General features: G+C 46.2%; 1 protein-coding gene and 1 long non-coding RNA gene across 8 annotated transcripts in view; one reads left to right on the plus strand and one right to left on the minus strand.

Annotated features, from left to right (window-relative positions):
• FAM81A (family with sequence similarity 81 member A) overlaps positions 1 to 19,860 on the minus strand; it is a 123,873-nt gene that overhangs the window by 60,237 nt on the left and 43,776 nt on the right. For 2 of the 7 annotated variants that reach the window (XM_079914569.1, XM_079914572.1), the window contains exon 1: positions 18,442 to 18,999. The exons of 1 other annotated variant lie outside the window; for it this stretch is intronic. The gene's annotated coding sequence lies outside the window, so the exon portion shown is untranslated. Of the gene's footprint in view, positions 1 to 11,549; positions 12,005 to 18,441; positions 19,000 to 19,118; positions 19,244 to 19,422; positions 19,698 to 19,860 lie in introns of those variants that run through there. 4 more of the 7 variants (XM_079914570.1, XM_079914571.1, XM_079914575.1 and 1 more) reach the window with 3 other exon arrangements.
• LOC307182896 lies at positions 9,829 to 16,507 on the plus strand. Its single transcript, XR_013827298.1, has 4 exons — positions 9,829 to 11,160; positions 11,983 to 12,271; positions 14,590 to 14,677; positions 15,696 to 16,507. It is a non-coding gene; the product is annotated as an uncharacterized lncRNA (long non-coding RNA).

Raw genomic sequence — 19,860 nt, forward strand, 5'->3', positions numbered from 1 at the left:
TAAACAAAATGCATTTAAGAAAAAAAGTGATTCAGGCCAAACAATCTACAATGCCAAAGGAGTTCTTCAGTATTAAAGATAATAATTTTTGCCATTTAGACTACAAAAATTAAGCCAGTGTGAAAGATGTTAATATTTAGAATCACAGAATCTTTACAATTCTGAAGTTGTAAAATAACTTAGTTGGAGTGTTAATCTATAGAATAACCCAACCTAAGAGACATTTTGCATCTATTATGTAGACAACCTAAACAGGTAAGATAAAAATCCCCTCCCTCAAGGGCTTCACAGCCTACAGAGAAAGGTAGACATCCCCACCAACCAGGAAACACTGGGATAACTGGCTAACTAATCATATGAACAGAAACGCATGGGGAGAAAACACTAACTCAAAAAGTTGTATTCACCCTTATGTCCACTGCAGCATTATTTAAAATAGCCAAGATATGGACACTACCTAAGTGTGATGAATAGATAATGTGAGATGTACACACAGATACACACCCACGCACACGCAAATACATACACACATGCACAGTGGAATACTATTCAGCCAGAAAAAAAGAATAAAATCTTGTCATTTGTAACTGTATGATCTTACTTTAAATCTTAAAAAACAAAACAAACACACAAAAACCCCACCAAACTTATAGATACAGAAAATGGAATGATCGTTGCCAGAGCCAGGCACTGGGAAGTAGGCAAAATAGGTGAAGGGGGTCAAAGGAACAGACTTGCAGCTATAAAATAAATAAGCCATAGGAATGTAATGTCAGCATGATGTCTATAGTTAATAATACTGTATTGCATATTTGAAAGAGCCTAAGAAAGTAAATATTAAAAGTTCTCATCATACACACAAAAAATTTTGTAACCATTGTGCTGACCGACGTCAACCAGACTTATGGTGGTGATCATTTTGTAATATATACAAATACAGAGTCGTTACGTTGTATACCTGAGACTAATATAATGCTATATGTCAATTATACCTCAATGTAGAAAAAAAAATTTTAACATTAAAAAAAAAAAATGGGGAGGAAAAAGGGAGAGGGCTTTGTTTTTTTCCTGGGTAGCAACTAGCTCAGGGAAGGACTGATGAGAATGAGTAGGAGTTCCCAAAGTAGAGAACAGAGAGGTCGTGCCATACTTTCTCTGTGCCACACTCCGGGATTCCCTCTACTTCCTTTACTCTCAACACACCCCAGCCTAACCCCTTCTTCAGCCTCATCCCTGGCCACTCCATACCAGAGCCCAGTTAACTCTAACCTTCCCCAAAGCCGCCCCACCTACCACCGTCCTGCAGCACGTTGCTGCCATCATACCTTTGCCTGTGTGCTCTATCAGAAATGCTCTTCCCACCTCTGCCTGCCGAGAAAACTCGTACTAATCCTGTAAGGCCCCACCAGCCCTTCAATTCAATAAAATGGCTCCCTCGTGTGTATCCTTTAGCTCTTTATTCTGTGTGTTTTATACTACTCACTATGTCCTATTATTCTTAGGTGTTTAATAGTCTGTCTCCCCTACTAACTTATATGCTCCTTCAGGGCACGTTTCAAATCCTAACGGACACAGAGCTGACCTACGCGAATCCACACAATGGACTTCCCTGGTGGCGCAGTGGTTGAGAATCTGCCTGCTAATGCAGGGGACACGGGTTTGAGTCCTGGTCCGGGAAGATCCCACATGCCGCGGAGCAACTGGGCCCGTGAGCCACAACTACTGAGCCTCCGCGTCTGGAGCCTGTGCTCCGCAACAAGAGAGGCCGCGACAGTGAAAGGCCCGCGCACCGCGATGAAGAGTGATCCCCGCTCACTGCAACTAGAGAAAGCCCTCACACAGAAACGAAGACCCAAGACAGCCAAAAATAAATAAATAAATATTTTTTTTAGAAAAAGAATCCACACAATGAGAGCATGATTAGCGTTCCAGTATCAGAAATTGCAGCAATAAAGGCATCAGAGAATACGGTTTAGTTAAAAGTATAGTTCTCTACGGAGACCGAATCCCAAACATTAGTCACTCAATATAATACCTGGGAATGAATGGAGACCTTTGCAATGCCTTCTTCTGAAAGTCATTTCATCCACCTGGAATTATCCTGCCTGAGCTACAGAAGCCCAGCTACATCCCCTTTCTGAAAAAGGAGTCTACCCACCACTCATTGTCTGAGATTGCTTTTCAATAACACACCTCCCTGTAACAAACCAAGCACTATCCACTCTGCGAGAGAAAATGTCACATGGCATGAGTCCACAACACACACTGACGTCTGTCCGGAATTGGTGCCCTTTTCATGAGTGTGGTGGGTGGGCAAGTGTTTATCTGTTAGGTCTCTTGGTCGGTTAGTATCATGATTCTTTGCCAGAACAAAGGGATCTATATTCCTAATGAATAAGGATGAAAAATAAATGTCACTGGATTAAGTGACTTATCAAAAATTGTTTCCAGATCTTCCTATTAATTCTGGCTCCCTTGCCTGAGGGCATCAGCTCTTGCATGTTTATAAATCTCATCTCTAGCACCACAAGTGGGTCTGCAACACTATCAGGCAGGTCTGGGTCGTACACTGTTTTGTTCGTGCCATATTTTGCTGTTATAATATCAATCTCCAGTTTATGAGTTTAAAAACTTGGGGAAATCAGGGGAAGGGACAGGTAGGTAGAGCAAAGACAGAAGAATTGAAAGAAATAAGAGAAAGTAAAATTACAATGCCCAAAATATGCGATACATCAACAGAATTTGGAGGTTAAAAGAAGAGTAAAGGGAAATGCTATTATCTAAACCAAAACATTTATTTCTGATTATAAGGATTCTGAGATATTCTCAGATACATATATAGTATTTAATGACAAAAGGAAACATTAATCCCAATAAATTGTTCTATTTTTGTAAGTAAGATGACACTGGATAGAAATACCTGTATATCATTTTAATGTAAAATGATACATGAACTTAACAAATTAAAATGACAATTTTTACAGAAACATTAAAATTTAGTTTTTCAGTTTACTATTACAATACAGCACTGATGTGTTCTGCTGAGTGTCAGAATTTAAAAAATAGGCAAAGCATTTATGAATTAAGTCGTTGTAATGTGGTGGTGGGGAAAAAAAAAAGCTGATTTCCTTATAGTTAAAAATAGAGTGAAAGGAGAGAGGGCGGAGAACAGTGGAAGGCGTGTCTAGGAAGACAGGTGGGAGTGTTCCTTAACTGATCTCTGAGGCCAGGCTCACGCTTGGACTCTGTCCTGGGGCAGCAAGGACTGATCAGGGTTGGGAAACTCAAGGGCAGTGAACAGCCAGCGGCGAGAGCATGTCAGAATAGGGGAGAGGTTGCAGTGGCAGATGCTGGACCAGGAATCCCTCCTGGGAGGGACAGGATGGGGCCCAGGAGGGAAGAGGGGCTGAGGGTTCCCTCAGAGCCTCTTTACTCCTTTCTCTCCATTGCTATTCAGCTCTTCTCCCTCCCCTCTCACTGCCTCCTCTCGCTTGATTTTCTCTTTTCCTCCCACTCACCCCTCTCCATTCATCTTCTTTTGCTCTTTCCCTCTTCTTAACTTTCTCTTTCCACAGTCCATTTTCCTTCCCCCTACCATCTCTCCTTTCCCTCCTTTGCGCTCTCCCTTCCCACAGCTACAGTCCAACATACTTTTCCATCGTGGGAGACATGGGTGGTGGGGTCAGGAAGGTCCTTATTTGAAACCCGGCTTCCCCAATAACTAAGATCCTAGTGGGCTTGTCGGGTTGGGGACCACAGAACTAACAGCCGCTCCCTCTTTGGAGTGCTGACCCCATGACCCCATTCATGCAGCATGGTTGTGGGCATTAAGGGAATTCATCCTCACGATCATTCGTGAAGGGTCTGATCTTATCACCTCCATTTAACCAGAGGAAACAGAGACCTAGAAATGTTCAGCAACTGGCCCGATGTCACAGGAAGGAAGAGATCAGGGATCTGAGCCTAGGGCCCCGGCCTTTTCATCAGCAGGCATCACCCATAGAGAGGTGGTGGGGTGTCCAGAACAGAGTCTGGCCTCAGGGCACTGGATATGCTTCCAAAAAGGGCTGTTCCTTTCTCTTCCCTGCTTAATGTCCTTTCATCACATCTGACAGAAAATAGATCTGTTTTCTAAAGTAAAACTTTATGTAAAAGGTTCAGCAAATATAGTATTCATTTGTTTAAAGCCCTATTATATTGTTTACTGTGGTGGGTTAGTGGGGAAATCATTAGGTACTTGCTATTACCTTTTCATTTGGCCAAAGCTGTCCCTCCGGCACCGATGTGTGCTGAGGTTACAGCTGGACTGAAGCCATGCTACTGTAACTCGTGTTTTTGAAACCAGAGCCCATACATGAAAAAAACAATTTGTGGGAATACCCTGGCGGTCCACTGGTTAGGACTCTGCACTCTCACTGCCGAGGGCCCGAGTTTGATCCCTGGTCATGGAACTAAGACCTCACAAGCCTCGCAGCACAAGCCACACACACACACACACACACACACACACACACACACACATTGCAACACACATACTTTGTATGAAGAAATTTGGAACATTTTAAAAAACACCTTTCCTTAAACTGAAAAATGCTTTTTGTGATTAATAAAGTAATATAATTTAAAAATTTGGGCTCTACATAAAGGTATGAAGAATAAATTGAAAATCACCACTCAGAGAGTGTTGATATGTACATCAATTTACCTTGTTTTAAGATCTCTCTTCAGGATACATATAATTTTCCTTTATGAAAAAAAATGAAATCCTACTCTATACTATGTGTACCCTGCATTTCCTAAATAACACTATATCCTGAACATCTTTCTGTCAATATGTAAAGATACATATCACAATTTTTAATGCCTGCATAATATTCCATTAAATGGACCTATCATACTCGTTAGGCAGCCCCTGACTGATGGATATCTACACTGAAATACTATTTATAGTCCAGGTTTAGTTCAACTTTTTGGTCTCGTTTTCCTTTTCTTTCCTTTGTTCTACAAAATGACACAGGTGGTATAAAAAGTCAGTGGGGCAGATTGCAATCTACTTTCAAAACTGAAGTTAAGGTGAGACACTGACAATGAAACCTAAAGAATCAAGGAGGGATGAAATCAGCAGATCTGTAAGAACAACCCAAGATACCGCCAATACTCCCAGCAGAAACAAGGCAGTCATCACGCCTGTGCTCACTGGCTCACTGTCAGTCTTCGGCTCTATACTGTGAGCTCCATGAGGAGTTGTACTGTCCACAGCACAGTCGCAAGCACCTGGCACATAGCTGATCAATAAGTGTTTGCTGGATGAATGAATCTCAAGGAGAGATGACTACGATGAAGTCATTTCAAAATGCTGAATTTAATCAACTGAATTATATTCCAACTAGAGACTTAATGGGCAACCAGAAAGGGAGATGGGACACACAGCATGTCTAGTAAAAGCAGAGTATGGAGAGGCAAAGTTGATCAGTGTTTCCAAGAACCTAAGAAACTGGGGTAGCAGGAAGAACCCTATTATGGACAGGGATGCATGAAGCTGTCAGGGCTCAATGACACTGGCCACTCAGATGATCCTGTCACTCCTCTTGCCTGAGCCCGCACTCACCAAGCACATCATTTAGCTTCCCATGTGGATGTGCACAAAAGGAGAAAACACAGGAATCAGCAAACTCGAGCCCCAAGCTACCTGCCAGCTTCCCTTCTCATCATGAATTAGTACTCTGACGTGACACCTCTGATGAGAACTGCACTTGGGTAAGTCAGTCTTCTGAAATCTGAACGTCTCTGACTGTCCTAACAGTGCTGAGTATTTAAACCATGACACTGAAACATGGGACCTATTGTGAAGGCCAGATTCCTGCAGAGGTGGCCCCCATGCTCCTAACCTCCGGGAATTCATACCTGGGTAAACCCCTCCCCTGAGTGTGGTGGGACCTGGGACTTGCTCCTAACCGACAGAATACAGCAGAGACCAGCCAAGGGGCAGTCACCTGGACCCCGTCGGTAGGTGCAGTCAGCTGGGACTCTGACACCAAATTATATAGGGTATACTTCTGATTACTGGGAAGAGAATATTTATTTCATAATCTAACTTTTAAGTCATTTAATAGATATCTAAATGGTTGTGTTAGAAAAATCTCAAAAGGATATTGTAGAAGGACTTCCCTGGTGGCACAGGGGTTAAGAATCTGCCTGCTAATGCAGGGGACACAGGTTGGAGCCCTGGTCCGGGAAGATCCCACATGCCGCAGAGCAACGAAGCCTGTGCACCACAACTACTGAGCCTGCTCTCTACAGCCCGCAAGCCACAACTACTGAGCCTGCATGCGACAATTACTGAAGCCTGCACGCCTAGAGCCCGTGCTCCACAACAAGAGAAGCCACCACAATGAGAAGCCCGCACAATGCAATGAAGAGCAATCCCTGCTCACCGCAACTAGAGAAAGCCCGCACGCAGCAACAAAGACCCAACGCAGCCAAAAATAAAATTTAAAAATAAAAAATTTTTAAAAAAGGATATTATAGAAAGAATAAGAACTTTAACAGTTTCTTTCCTAACACTGGCTCTGTTCTGGCCCGTGGAAGAAAATTATAAAATAAATCTAACTTGCTGCAAGAGATAAAAACACAAGAGATACCAATTTATCCCATCAGATTGGCAGACTGAGTATAGACGGGAGCACATGTGGGACAATGGGAACACCAGGTGGGAATGGGAAGTACCACCACTTTGGAAAGTAATCCTCAATATCTAGTAAAGCTGAAGATGAACAAACCTCATGACCCAATAATTCCACTGCTAAGAAATACCCAGAAAGCTTCTCACACATGTCCACAGCAGACCTTTAGAAGAGTACTTAAGGCAGCACTGTTTTCTACGAGCAAAAAAGTGGGCAGAGAGGGGGTACTGAACACCCATCATTAGGCAAATGGATGGATAAACTGTGATATATTCATGCAGTGAAAGAACAAACAGTTGTGGAAATAACTGGATTAGAATGACAAGTCCCAACACGAACCACTCTCACAAATACATTAAGTAAAAAAGCAAGCTGAAGAAGGGTATGGACACTATGATGACATTTTCATAAAAGTTTAAAATATGCCAAATAATATGCCAAATCTATAACATCTAAAGACGAATGTAGAAATGACAAACACCAAATCAACGTCATATTCATCTCTGAGTGGGAGACAGAGGACTACAGGGGGCTTCAACTAAATGCATACTGTTTAACTTCTTCCATTTATTTTTCATTATATCATCAAAAAAGAAAGAAAATTACTTCTTCCTGCCCTCACTTAAAAAAACCCAAATCTGGCCTTTCCTGGTGGCGCAGTGGTTGAGAGTCCGCCTGCGGATGCAGGAGACAAAGGTTCGTGCCCTGGTCCGGGAAGATCCCACATGCCGCGGAGCGGCTGGGCCCGTGAGCCATGGCCGCTGAGCCTGCACGTCCGGAGCCTGTGCTCCGCAATGGGAGAGGCCACAGCAGTGAGAGGCCCGCGTACCGCAAAAAAAAAAAAAAAACCCAAATCTGCAAAGACCATGAGCTTGAAGGGAGTCCAACTGTTAGTCCCTCAGGACATGCACAGAACTCAATCTTGCCCTGTACATTCTGAGGACCACCAAATTAGAATTACAGGGCAACAGTAACTAATGTCCATCAAATCTCTACCCTTCACGCCTTTTTCCATACTGAATATGTGACCTTATCTAGATGTCAACATTTTCTATAAATGGTTATTGGTTAAATGTCCAACAACAAAAGAGTAGTTAAAACATGGAACATCCACTCAAAAGGATACCAATAGCTCTTTAAAATAATGGTTACAAAGAGTATGAAGTAACATAGAAAATATTTACTAGCTATAATGTTATCTTTTTTTTTTTTTATTTTTAAGAACAAGGTTTGAAACTGGATTTTCCGTACTATATAGAACCATAACCAGGGCCTGGGAACAGAGCTTTGCCCTGGGGCACAATTTAGGTGGTGCAAACATTTTATGAGCTTAGAGGACCCTTCAAATTTTTAAGTTCTACCCCTGCCATCTTCCTCTCCAAGGTGGGGAGCTTGCCCGACCCTGGGCCAGCAGAGATGGATGAGTTATCAAGGACAAGCCCTTCTGTGCGCATAGGCCACCCTCCCCTGCCTTCACCCTTCTCCCATCTGACCACCAGGGGCCCCTCTCTGCAAGAACGCATGCTCCCTTGACTTGTGGCTACCTTCTATGCTACTTCCCTACCCCACCCTTGCGTCAAATCGCTAAGATTGTTTTATAGCGTGAAGAGCCGGTATCTGCGTAAATGATGTGTTTTCAGTACTAAGAGGAGGCAGAGGGCTGTGCAACTGAGGCCAGGGATGACGAATTCAAAAGCCAAAGCACTGATAAGAAGGTCAAAGAAGGACCACTGGTAATAGCAGGAACTTTCCATAAATTAATAACGGGGCTCAGACTGGGGGAGTGACTCCTAACTATGTACAAAGAAAATGAAACAGCATAAATAAGCACACCCTGTCTCCTTCTTAAGAGGCAGTTCACCTCTCCCTATATCTGGCCGGAATTTTGGAGAAGGGATGAGCCATCTTTAGGAGGCAGGAGATAGATGGGCCCCTGGGCCAGACAGCTGGTGTCTGTCAAGTGGAGTAAAACTGAAGCTTTGTTCTCACCCAGACACTCCAAGGACAAAGCTTGCGGCAGAAGCTGAGTTCTGCTAAAGTAAAGAGATAAGGTGCCCACTCCTGAGGTCAAGGAAAACTTCCCTGTCTGCACATGCGCAGGAAGGCGCCTTGGGGGTCAAAAAGGGAGGGGGTGTCACCCCATCGTGAGTGTGGAATGCACCCACAGGCCTCTGCGGAGGGATCCATCTTAGCAAAAAGTTGCGCACACATCTTGGGGAGGGTCCTAGGCCCAGTCAGATGTGAAAAAAGAAACGAGATAATTGGCCAAATGTAAACAAAGACCAGAAGGGCTGTCCCCTGTAAGTGACTTAAATCCCCTCTTCACTGCGCTCCTCATCCGGGACTCCCACACTCCCCTCCAGGTGTGTATTTCTGCCTTGCTTCTGTCTTAAATAAACAAACTGCTTCTCTGTGTACTCTCCCATACGTTGTACTGTGTCTTTAATAATACACTTTGTACCTGTTTTTAGTTTTTTTGTTTTTTTTTTTTGTTTTTTTTTTCTTGCGGTACGCGGGCATCTCACTGTTGTGGCCTCTCCCGTTGTGGAGCACAGGCTCCAGACGCGCAGGCTCAGCGGCCGTGGCTCACGGGCCCAGCCGCTCCGCGGCATGTGGGATCCTCCCGGACCGGGGCACAACCCGTGTCCCCTGCATCGGCAGGCGAACCCCCAACCACTGCGCCACCAGGGAAACCCTGTTTTTACAGTTTTTGCCTCCTTGAAACATTCTTGCTTTCAAACGGGGTAAAGAGCTAGGGCCAATTTGCTTCTAGCCTCTAGCCCCTGGTGGACTCGCACCTAGGATTCCTGGTTTTCATCCAGGCTACCCAGGTTCAGTTGCTGGGCAGGGAACTAAGATCTCTCCTCAGGACCGCTCACTGCTGTCCCTCCGAGATCACTTACTAGAAATATATTGGGCTAGCATACTTTGGGATGTAGATGGCATTATGGTTATGAGGTGGATCTGAGGGAAATCTTGGGTAAGTCTCCAAAGGAAGGAATGTTGTAAGGCCTTACACGGCCTCTACGACGTTGGGCATCTTCACAACAAAACGTCCCTCTCTGGACGCATTAGGTCAACAGCAAATGAAGCTTACCTGACACAGTCTGATATATATATTTTTTCAATAGCACATTACCCCAGCAACCCAGAAATCCCTCAGCCATCCTGGAGACAGTGTGGCAGGGGTTCCTGTGCTAGAAGTACTATTATAATAATATTTTTTTAAACAGTGCAAAGAAATAAAACAATGGCCCTGGGTACATTTCTATTCTACTTTTCCTTCTTTTCAAAATACTTCAATGAGTATGCTATTTTCAAGACAAAAATTTAAGTGAAAACTTCTTGCATAAAAGAATGAACCAATGAGAAAAGACACACTAACAAACAGAAAATGCAGAAATTGCCCATTTCTAGCTCTCAAAACCAAAGAGACACGACTGATTCTGGGTGTAAAAGAGTCAATGGCTCAGTTAAAGTAAGTTTGCTGTTAAGTTTTGTTTTACCGTGGTTAAAAACATATAACATAAAATGGACCACCTTAAACATTTTTAAGTTTAGAGTATAGTATTAACTACATGCACACTGTGGTACAACAGATCTCCAGAACTTTTTCACCTTCCAAAACTGAAACTCTGTATCGACTGCACAACTCCCAGTTTGCTAATTTGTACCCATTCCCTGTGGGTACATAAGGAGGCTTGAGCCCAGGATCCGCGTGAAAGCCCCCGTGGAGCCCTGGATTGCCCTTCTATCAGGCTCGGGGCTGCCATCAGTGGGAACCACCAGCACAGCATTCCAAACAGCTTCGGCTCCAGGGAGAGTGAGTCCTTCCCCCACCCCGCCACCAACAGGGTCCCAAGGCAGTTATTTCCAATCATTTTTGTGGAAATGGCCTTCAATCCACCTTGCAAGACCTGTGTCCTTTCCGCTCCGCATGAGTGCATTCACCAGGGGAACTCTGTCGATGGTAGAAAGGGGAAGGGTGGCTGTATTTCTGACCCATACGGAAACGAACTTCAAAATGTTCAAATCATTTACGGTGGCCTTGCAGTCAGGGCAGGGACTGCTGCATCACTGATGGGATCCTGTAAATCTGCAACATACACGTGGCCTCCGACAGGTCCAGATGGATTCACGAGTGGACTGAAATCATCGGGACCCCTGGAACTCAAGGAGTGGCCACCGATGTTGCTCTAATCCACTCTGCACAGCTTGGAACGATGCTAACATTTTTAGGAGAATCCCTGCAAAAACAGATTGGTTTCTGTTCCCATCTATTAATAACAGCTATTTTGAAATGCTATTTAAATCTTCTATTGTTAATTTGAACTTTTCGTGGGTTCTGTCTCCCCAGCTGAGCTGCGGTCGGGCAGCAGGGACTACACACCACGTGGATCTGGAACCCCCCTGAGACGGGTGCAGTGCCCCTTCACAGATGCTCGTAAACATTGGTTCATTTGCTTGTTCTACTTTGGTAAGGCCCATCATTTTAATTACTGACTGGCTCTGGCCAAATGACATATCAATTGCTGACTCAAGGTGCCTTCCAGCCGTGAGCTCTTCTCCAGGCTGCCCTGCAGTGAGCACGGGCGCTCACCCATGCCCGCACCCACACCAGAAGTGTGTTCGTATTACCTTTAGGGTGTTTTATTATGATCCACAGCTATATTTGGCAACTTTTCTTTCTAGCATTAGAGAAGACACATTACCACATGTTAAAAAAGGAATCTGCCGAATGCACCAGCTAGAACAGAAAAAGTATTATGAAAAGCCTGCGTAAACTCTCTCCCTCCCAAACTACCTACACCCCCGATGCATCCAGGATAGTACAGAGGAGGGGAAGGCATGACTCTGTATACTCACGCGGACACAATGCTAGTCGTGACTTTTGGGTTCATACCCGACACCAGTCTTTGGCTGAAAAGCTAAGCATTTGGGCTGGAAAGAAAGATCCAGCCTCCTGTCTCTGCCCTTTTCCTCATACATGGCGGGAGGGGCCTGGACTTCCCCGTCGAACACAGGAGTCTGTGAGAGACTCTTTTGTCTGGAGTAACGACTTGAGTTCAGCACATTAATATTATAACTATTTTAGAGAGGGCAGGGGAGGCCTCCTGAGCTCTTCTAGAGATAATTAAAAACGGGGGAAAAAAAAAAGAAATCTGAAATAAACAAAAAACAAGCTGAAGGCACCAGGGGTTTCTGAATAACATCTTCCCGGTTAAACAATTTTAAGAATTCCATAATGCAAAAGCAACCCCCCTCATTCTCTCCCACGTAAACACGCTTGTTATTTCAGCCCCACTCAGCTGAGCAGCAGAATCTCCTGCCTTCACTTCTGCAGCTACTTTGTCCAGAGATGTTATTGGCACAAAAGCGTTCTCAGGAGAGAAAAAAGGCTGACCGTAGCCAGCAAGTGCAGGCACACCTCAAGGAGGAATACTCCTGTTCCAGTAACCTCAACAACTCACCACCCTGCGGTCGGATTGCTGACCTCAAGCACCAATTTTGCCTTAACAGACTGAAAACTTCAGCCCTTTTGATGTTTATCAGCATGTTCCCAGGAACTCTCTTGCTGTAGCAGAAAGGTAATCACATAAACCATTTTATTATCACTGATGACTACGTTTTTACAATACCAAGATCTACTGACCCTCGGTGGCGGGGAGAGGCGGGGAATCAAAAAAAGCCCACCGAGTAGTACAAAGCCATTGTTTTATCCTTTTTTCACCTGCTTTTAGGTTAAAAACCTGTGGGACATGAAACCACATCCAAGAAGTCAAGAAAGAAAAGAATCAATCTAGGGAGAAGGAGGAAAATAGAAGAATTATTAAGAGAAAGGAACAGGCAGAAAGAGTGAAACAAGGAAGAGGAGAAACAGTGAAGGGAGCATGGAGGAAGGGCGGCAGCGCTGACGGGAGCAGAGAGAGAGTCGGGGTGACAATGGAGAGGAGAGAACAGGTGGCTCGAGGGCTCGAAGGGAGGATGTGAGCCTGAGAAACTGCTCCTCACACATTCAGCTGTTCACTTGGAGTGTGAAGAAATAGATGGGCCACTTTTTAATATGCTGTTAGGTTTCTCTCTCTTCTTTTTTTAAAAAATCCAACCTGCCCTTTCTTTGTCTTGACACATATACACAAAGTTAAGATGTCATGGGGGGGGGAATCATTGATTCCACTTACAACATGGAAATACCTTTCTGAATTACGTATCGTTTTGCTAACAGGCCCTATTGTGAACCAACACCTACCTGACCCTCAGAGTAAAGCACGGGCCTCACGCCTACCACCACGTACGGCACGCTAGCCGACAACTCTAAGGTCAGCCTGCGCGTTCGCTTAATGATTCTAATCAAGTCATTTTGTCCAGTCGACAAATATACACTGAGCCTCTGCAGTGCTGAATAAGACACAGCTCCCGCACTCAAGAGCTTCGATTCAATAGGGAACTAGAACAGACGAGCCACCATGCAAGAGTGAAGAGGCTGGTAGGTGCCAAGTGGTGGCACAAGCCACGCAGGGCCTCCAGACAGGGGCAGGATCAGTTTGAACTGGGCCAGCAGGAAATGCATTTGAGAAGCAGCCATTCGAGTGGGCTATTCAAAGGGGTGGGTCAAGGAAATGCAGGATGGCTCGAGAAAGGGTGGAGGGGAGGACAGAGCAGAGGAAGTACTGACCAGTGAAAATTACCGCACACACGGATTCCTGCTGGTAAGCCATGATCAACAGTTGCCAGGACCATGCGCGGAGGCCTTGAATCCACAACAGGAGAGACAGGAGGAATGGAAAGGAAGGGACAAATTGAAGGAGGCTGCGCAGGGAGCGCCGCAACACTCAACAGCCAACTGGATGTAGGAGTGTGAAGAGGAGACAAGTCAGAATAACCCAAGAGAGCAAAAGCAGGTCACAGAGAGGATGATGACAGCACGAAAATCATGACAGATGCACCGACAGGGACGTGATGTCTCTCTCCCCGTGGGATGCTTTTCTGATGATGGATAACCTGGACCTACTCCGAGAAAACTCCAGACAAACCCAAGTTAAAGGGTATTCTACAAAATAAACAGCCTCGCCCTGCCAACGTGGCAAGGTTATGAAAGACAAAGAATGACTGAGGAACTGCCCAGAATAAAGGAAGTTAATGAGGCAAGACAACTAGCAGAGTACAAGACCCTGGACCTGGATCCTGGACCAGGAAGAGGCTTTTTTTTTAAGATTTTTTTTCCTTCTTTCGCTCTAAAGAACATTATTAGGACTCTTGGTGACACCTGAATAAGGTCTGTAGATTGGATAATAGTACAGAATCAATGTCAATGTTTGATTTTGACGTTCGTTATGCAAGAAAATGCCCTTGTATTTTTTAGGAAATATACACTAAAGTATCTGAGGGTGGAGGTAAAGGGGCATCATGTCCATAACTTACTCTGAAGGTTCAAAAAAAATCACAACACATGTATGTGTGTGTGCGTGCTTGTGTATGTGTGTAGAAAAAGACAGCGAATGTGTGAGAGAGAAAAAGCAAGTGTGGTGAATAGTTATTATTTATAGAATTTGGATGAAAAGTATATAGAAATTATTTAAATGATTCTTGCAATTTTTCTGTAAATCTGAATTATTTCAAAATAAAAAGTTAACAGGGGAAAAAAGATTAAGGAAGCTAGGATGAAGAGCTGTTTAGAGACAAAAGAGCTGGGCTTCTGGGTATTAAATTCTGAATGGGATTCAGAAAGCTGGAAATGGAGGTTTGAAGGCGTCTGGGGGGGCTGAGTAAAACCTGGTTAAAAGCAGAGCTCGAAGGCAGATTGCCAGGGCTGCTCTCTCAGTTCGCTCCTTAACAACCAGCAGTAGTAACAATTGCTTAAGTTATTCTCATTTCTCTCTGCTTCAATTTCTTCACTCCATAACAGCAACGATAAGGCTATCTGCCTCACAGACGTGGAGCGAGGATTGAAGGACATGATAACAAGAGAACCACGGTGCCCCGTGAGGCACAAGGTAACTGTCCATTAGCGACTAATGTTGGCCCTGAGATGGGGTTGATGCTGGGAGAAGGGAGGAGGCCAGGTAAGAAAAAGGCCCAGGACAGGATCCCACTGAACCTCCCATTCAGAAGTCAGGAAGAGAAAGGAGATAAGTGAGGTCTGAGTTGCCCCTGAAGAGCCAGTGACAAGGAGACGCGGAAAGAGAGAGGCTGGGAAAAAGGGTACCCGCTGGCACCAGATGCGGGGCAGAGACCAAGGAGCAGGGAGACAGGGTACAGGCCTCAGCTCTGCAACCTGGACACCTCTGCTGGAGCCCTATGCGACAGCAGTTTCAACAGAAAGGTGGGGCTGAGGCCAGAAGGAGTAAGTGGGCAGTCCAAGGCGGGGAAACCTGAGGACAGTTCAACAGAGGAGCAGGGTGCAGCACTGCGCTGCCCAGTCCAGCAGCCATCAGCCCCAGGTGACTATTTCAACTGAATTTAATTGAAATTTTACAAAAATCAGAAATTTAGTTGCTCGGTCACACTTGCCACATTTCACGTGCTCAGCAGTCACATCTGACTACTGGTGACTATATGGCTACTAGTGACAATACGGCTAGTGACCACCACGTTGGACAGCACAGATACAAAACATTTCCATCACTGCAGACAGTTCTCTTGGATGGAGCTGGGACTCTAGCACAGTTTCTTTTATTATGAGAAGATGATTTGAATATAGGGTGGAGTGAGGGCTGGGGCAGAGTAAGGAGGGACCAAAGAAATTAGAGAAAGGGAATAACAAATGGAGCAAGTTCCCAAAAGAGGCAAGGAGGAAGGGGAAAAGTCCAGACAAAGTGTGCAACACATGTGAGTTAATCTTGGGTAAGGGACTGATAGACATTTCTTTCCTCAGAGGGAGGAAATAAAGAAGGACAAAGATGGGTAAAAAAGAATGCTTGGGGTGGTGAGGAGGGTACAGTGGGAACTAACATTAAAGCAGAAGGCAGTAAACTCCAATATAAACATCCTTAATCTTGTGAATGAAAAAAGGCTGTCTCCAGAAAGGAAACTGACTGGAAGTTGAAGGAATGGAAAAGTCTGGCATAACCTCTAATGGAATGCAGCTGGGAGTTCATAAAAGATGGATTTCTTTTTTCACAGAAAAGTAAGACCTAGGTGAAATTAGAGCTAGCATAAGTTTACAGTGGAACCAGTGCAAAGGTCTTTGCGATAACTTGGCAGACTGGGAGAAGGAAAAGCAGATGATGAGGGTGATTTTGGATTGAGGACTGGAATATGAGAAGTCCAACATGTTAAGACAAAGGATTCTCGGATTCTGGACAAAACCGAAATGGCTGGAACGTATACACTCCAAATAGATTAACAGAGACATAAAGGGATTGGAACAGTAAGTGATTACGGGACCAGAGTCTTCAGTGACGGTTAGTCTGGTTCAGTTAAGTGGAAAGAATCGGCGAAGCAAACTGACATCCAAGTTCCAGATCTTGAAGGTGGAAAAACTTCCAATGACTAAACAAGTTCAAGAAGTGAGTGGCTGAAGTAAAGTAGAAACCAAGGCCATAAAAGTTGATGTTGAGGACCTTGATGAACTTCAAGATCAGTGAATTAATAGAGCCTCAACAGTGATGCCAAAGTCACCAGCAAGAGACAAGGTAGAGAACAGAACCAAGTTAGTTGTTCATGTTTGTTTCTTTGTTTGTTAATTTTTTTGTAGCATCAAGTGAAGTGATTCCCAAACCTGGGCGTACATCAGAATTACCTGGTGAACTCTCTTTTCCCTCCCCATCTTCCCTCCCCTTCTGTTTCCTTCTTTTTGGGTTTGTTTTTAAAATAAAAATGTTTAGGTCTTGCCCACCTGATGATTCTAATGTGGTATGTTTAGGAGAGTCTAAAGAGCTGCGTTTTTCAAAGTGCTCCAGGTGATTCTGAGGAGCCACCAGGTTTGGCAAGCGCTGATTCAGAAGATAAGGAGGGTATAGGGCACAAGCAGACAGCATGACGTGTTGCGCGAAGACTCTGTTAGGGATGGGTTAATGGTCTGGAGGCAGCACTGAGAAGCAAGGGGAAGCCCAGTCCCTGCACCGGTTGAGATGGGAGAGGGCTGTTCTGAGGGAAGTTGTTCACTCAGGCTCTGGAGCTAGGGGACGGACAGGTGATGGACTCAGCTACAGCAAAATGAAAACAAAGGCATGTGGCTGCAGGATGTAAGAAACAAGAGACTGCAAGGCAGGTTGGAGACACACAGGTTAGCAGCCTGCAGGACAGGAGGCTGAACAGTTTGTTATTAAGGGATCCAAGTGTAATGAGGTGTGATTCATTAAAGGGTCTGTAGGGCTTAGTGGCTGGATTCTTGGGCAGTAAGGATTTTTCTATCTGAACGCTATCAGATTTCTAATATGTAAACCATTACAGATTATTAAACCTTTGGGTAAACAAGCTTGCAGAAGCTTATTCATTAACACTGAAAAATCTGTCTTCCCAACCCACATTTTTATACAGATGAAATCAGACTGGAAGGAATATCAAGGTTTGCTTTGGAGCAGAAAGACAGATGGGGCAACCCCAAACCTGTGAGAGGGACAGGACATTCCCTCCCTTCGCTCTCCCAGGAAGAGGGGAATTTATGAACTGAGAATACAGAAAGGGGCCCCAGCCAGTGTTAAGAACAGAAGAGGTGACACAGATGACTGAGTCTCAGGAGCACTGCTACCCTCACCCGCCCCCCACATCCCCCAATGGGTAAACGCTAGGGATGTTTCTCAGTAAAGAACATATTTACTTTCACAAACCCAACTCATTTAAAGAGCAAGCTGCAAGTGTTCGCCCCTGCTTCTGAGAGAGCTGCACTTCTGTAGGTTCAAATCTGCTTACTCCGATGAAATAATTTCTAACACTGACATACACAGACTTTAAGATGAGGGCGTGAGCGCAGCCAGGCACACACGCACGCGCGCGCACACACACAACCTCGTGCATATTGAAGAAATGACTCACTTCATTTGCTGCTGCCTCTGCCACTATTGGGTTTGGATTCTACCTGTTCAAATACAAAGTTTCCTATTAGATTAACTACAGGGAAGAACTCAGGAGTCTTAACCCTGATTTTGGGCATGACTTTAGAGCACTCAAGAGGCTTTAACCTGGGCATCAGGAGAAGCCACTCTCTCATCAGCCACTGCTTTCTCTCCATAATCTTTCACAAAACGGTAACGTATCTTACCACTTTGAGAGCCAATTAATGGAAACCCCTGGTAGAAGAAACAAGGCTAAGCCTCGTATGTCCTGTACCTGCAGTACTTGGGGGCCCCTCCTCAGCTCACCGTAAGACGGCACAACAGCACCCTGGAACTTCAAAGAACCCGAGCCCCTCCTTTTAAAGATGAGAAAGGGGTGGGGAGGGGGCAGAGAGGTGAACCCGCCCAAGGTCACTCTGCTCTGAGTAACGGGACGGCTGACTTGGCACTGCCCCCTGGCAATCCGTGCTCCACCCCAGCTCCCCCAAACAGTCCCTCGGGGCTTCTGCTGGCTTGCCAGCATGCAACCTCCCCCGGCCCCCGCAAAAATGCAACGCCAGTCGCGCTCGGTGCCCAACTTCATCCCTTCGCGTCAGCATGCAGTTAAACCCTCCGGCCGGCAGCAGGTCACATGAGCGTCAGCTCTCTCTCCCCCGAGCCCGGCCCCCCGGCGGCCGCCCCAAGGTCACCGGCTGGCCCGGGGAGCTCCCGCCTCGGGCGACGGGAGACGGCAGGGCGGGGGCCCGGGGCGCGGCACTCACCGGCGCGGGGGGCGGGCGCGCCGCGGCTGCCCATGTCCTCGCCGGCGCGGCTGGGTGCGGCGGCCGCTGGCGCTGGCTGTGCTAGGCGCCCGGCTGCGGGCCCGCGCCGCGGGGAGCGCCGTCCAATCAGCGCGCGCCTGCCGCCTGGCCCGGCGCGCGGCCCGGCCGGGTTCGCGGCTCCCGGGGGGCGCGAGCAGCCGCGCGCCGCCCGAGCGGCTTCCGGGCGCGTTGCCTGGACGCGGTTGCCGTGGCAGCCCGAGCTGGAGGCTTTCCCCGCGCCCGCGCCCAGCCCCGCGGCGCCGCCCCTCCTCCCTCCGCTTTCCCACACCCAAAATAGCCTCTCCTCCCGCTGCTGTTTCCCACCCAGCTCGCAGCCCAGCCGCTCGGAGTCGGCGGGCGGGGATTTCGCTTATTGGAAAATAAGTCCTCTTGTAGGGCTGGTTGACTTGAAGAGAGGGGTGTTGAAATGGTGCCTGATTAAGATAATAGCCATGGTGCCTGCCCTGTAATTCTCTTCAGAGCCCTAACATCCGTTATTTACCAAACCTCTTTCCCACAGAAAGCGTTATTATCTACCCCCATCCCCTTCCAAATCGAGGAGAAGTTATTTTATGAGGCCACCGTCTGGGAAACAGCTTGCGCGTTGACGCCCCACCTGTGCAGCGGCACTAACTAACCCTCGAGGCGGCCAAGTGTCATCTAATGAATCCCCTTGACACCGGCCACTGGGACCAAGGATCCGGTCTCATGGCAGCAGGCACGACGCAAGAAAGAAGTGCTACCACCCCTCTTCTTCACATCCCTTCCTCCTCCCTTCTGCCTCGCCCGCCTCCTAGGGCGTCCTAACTCTTCGCACCTTCCTCTCAATGTGCATTCTGAGCAGGATGCACACGCCGATCCACTCAGAAATTTGCTTCCTCTCTGTGGGCGGGATTTAAGCAGAGTTGGGGACCCCCACCTACGCCCACCTCCGATTCATACCTCTTTCGTGTCGCTAGTATTTACCCAGGAAGGGTGTTCCTATCCGTCTCCTCCACCAGCCACAGCCTCTCCGACCCAGGGAAAGGGGGAATTTGGTAGAAAGACCCTGGGCTGTGGAGTCAGGCTGAGTTGTTCTGGAGTCCTCTCTCCAGCAGTTACTTCTATGTGGTCTTGGATATTCTGTTTCCATACCTATAAAACGGGATACTATCCCCACAAAGGGCTAATGCATCCATAACATTCAGTGAACAATGCTTATTGGATGCTTGTCAAACTCTAGGAACTGTGCATACACAATGGTGAAAAAGAAAAAGAGACAGGAATCTCTGCTCTCATAGAGCTTACAGCCGGAAACACATCAATCAAATAACCACAGACAGCATGAAACTGACATTGTGATAAGGAGAGTGCATGACCTGGAGAACTATGGTGTGGAAA

This window comes from Stenella coeruleoalba (assembly GCF_951394435.1).
Source record: "Stenella coeruleoalba genome assembly, chromosome: 2".
Lineage (NCBI taxonomy): Eukaryota > Metazoa > Chordata > Mammalia > Artiodactyla > Delphinidae > Stenella > Stenella coeruleoalba.